Genomic DNA, 2,858 nt, shown 5'->3' with positions numbered 1-2,858 from the left:
TCCATAGTTCCTTTCTTTAAACTCAATCTAGGTGAGGTGCCATGTTTTCAGTTGATAGAGCTGTTACCATTCGTATAGCAGAGTTTTTATACAGGCCATGACATTATTTTTGTGAAATGTTTCATCCTCTCAACAGTTTCGAAGTGCAGGCCATCACCATATCCCAGATTGATAATTGTGTCTCAATTATCTGATTGGCTTCTGTCCATATGGAGCAGTTTCAGCCCAGTAAGATGCCCCTTCACCTCGTGTGATTATGTGCATTTTTAACAAGTTTACTTATGACAAATTGCTTTTATTCTGTTTACTTACAGGCTATTTTTTTAAATCTTCAGCCCAAAATGACAGGCCATAAGTAGAGTCTAAACTGACAGGGATCATTCAATGGTTGATTCTACTGAGGTCAAGCCACATATACTGTATTCTGTGCACAGCCTAATGTAGTAGATGTTAGAAATTACTATGAAATCTACTACACAAATCTATTAAAGTCTATATTTTCATGATGTTTGCATTTGTTTCCATCAGAAGAACAAAGCTGACCAATGGCATGTATTCATTGGGCTTCCCCAAAAATGAACAACAAAAACATAAAATAATAGATTTTTCGTCTCTCTGTTTAAATATTCTTCCTCAATTCACATGAGGCTGAATGTATCTCACCGGAGCAAAATTCGAGCAAGCAAAACAGCGTCCCCTCTGTCTCTGTATGTTAGCCCACTATTCTGATGGCTGTCTGGTCTAAAATAATATGACAGTGTTGCCGCCCGTAGCATTGAATGCAAGGGAAGCCAGCGAGCATTTGGCCTCCTTTGATAAAACAGTATAAATAATAGTGTTTGAGCTAAACTGAGTGGAGATCAACTGTGAATGGCTTCCTGCCCTCAAAAAAAATCTAAAACTGTCAAGGGAAGCCAGTTAGGGATATTTGACTTCACACCAATCAGATGACACATCAAAACCAAACGTCATTGACAGAAAAAACTTGAATTGCTGCACGTAGTTGTATTGTTATTCCACTGGTGGCTAGCTAGCTAAAATGACCCCTTTTCTAACCGTTAGCCATGGATGGAGATAGGGATTTGGACTTGTGGTTTTACTTAATACTCTGTAGTGGGCCAATGATTATAACGGCGATTCTGATCCAACATACAAAAGTCATATTTGCCAGCAGCATACCACCTGCATACCACTGCTGGCTTGCTCTGAAGCTAAGCAGGGTTGGTCCTGGTCATTCCCTGGATGGGAGACCAGGTGCTGCTGGAAGTGGTGTTGGAGGGCAGTAGGAGGCACTCTTTCCTCTGGTCTAAACAAAGATCCCAATGCCCCAGGGTAGTGGATTGGGGACACTGATCTGTGTAGGGTGCCGTCTTCGGATGGGACGTAGAGACGGGTGTCCTGACTCTCTGAGGTCATTAAAAAGATCCCATGGCACTTATCGTACGTAGAGTAGGGGTGTTACACCCGGTGTCCTGGCAAAATCCCAATCTGGCCCTCAACCATCACGGTCACCTTTTATTTATTTTATTTAATTTCACCTTTATTTAACCAGGTAGGCAAATTGAGAACACGTTCTCATTTACAATGCGACCTGGCCAAGATAAAGCAAAGCAGTTCGACACATCAACAAACACATAGTTACACATGGAGTAAAACAAACATATAGTCAATAATACAGTGAAAAAAATAAGTTCTATATACAATGTGAGCAAGTGAGGTGAGATAAGGGAGGTGGAAGGCAAACAAATATCTGTATAAATAAATAAAAAATAAAAGGCCATGGAGGCGAAGTGGTCCAACACAGCAAGTAAATAAAACTAAAAAAAAACACTGGGAATGGTTGGTTTGCAGTGGAAGAAAGTGCAAAGTAGAGACAGAAATAATGGGGTGCAAAGGAGCCAAAATAAATTAATAAATAAATACAGTAGGTAAAGAGGTAGTTGTTTGGGCTAATATTGTAGATGGGTTATGTACAGGTGCAGTAATTATGAGCTGCTCTGACAGCTGGTGCTTAAAGCTAGTGAGGGAGTTTCAGAGATTTTGTAGTTCGTTCCAGTCATTGGCAGCAGAGAACTGGAAGGAGAGGCGTCCAAAGGAAGAATGGTTTTGGGGGTGACAGAGAGATATACCTGCTGGAGCGCGTGCTCAGGTAGGTGCTGCTATGGTGACCAGCGAGCTGAGATAAGGGGGGACTTTACCTAGCAGGGTCTTGTAGATGACCTGGAACCAGTGGGTTTGGCCGACGAGTATGAAGCGAGGGCCAGCCAACGAGAGTGTACAGGTCGCCAGTGGTGGGTAGTATATGGGGCTTTGGTGACAAAACGGATGGCACTGTGATAGACTGCATCCAATTTATTGAGTAAGGTTTTGGAGGCTATTTTGTAAATGACATCACCGAAGTCGAGGATTGGTAGGATGGTCAGTTTTACAAGGGTATGTTTGGCAGCATGAGTAAAGGATGCTTTGTTGCGGAATAGGAAGCCAATTCTAGATTTGACTTTGGATTGAGATGTTTGAATGTGAGTCTGGAAAGGAGAGTTTACAGTCTAACCAGACACCTAGGTATTTGTAGTTGTCCCAATATTCTAAGTCAGAGCCGTCCAAAGTAGTGATGTTGGACAGGCGGGCAGGAGGCCGGCCAGCGATCGGTTGAAGAGCATGCATTTGGTTTTACTTGTATTTAAGAGCAGTTGGAGGCACGGAAGGAGAGTTGTATGGCATTGAAGCTCGCCTGGAGGGTTGTTACACACAGTGTCCAAAAAGAAGGCCAGGGCCACTAATAATCCCCAGTTTTACAATTGGCATTCATCCCCCTCCTCTCCCCTGTAACTATTCCCCAGGTCGTTGCTGCAAATGAG

Source organism: Salvelinus sp. IW2-2015, unplaced genomic scaffold (assembly GCF_002910315.2).
Source record: "Salvelinus sp. IW2-2015 unplaced genomic scaffold, ASM291031v2 Un_scaffold928, whole genome shotgun sequence".
Lineage (NCBI taxonomy): Eukaryota > Metazoa > Chordata > Actinopteri > Salmoniformes > Salmonidae > Salvelinus > Salvelinus sp. IW2-2015.
The sequence above is the reverse complement of the archived record's forward strand: the minus strand, read 5'-3'. Positions refer to the sequence as shown.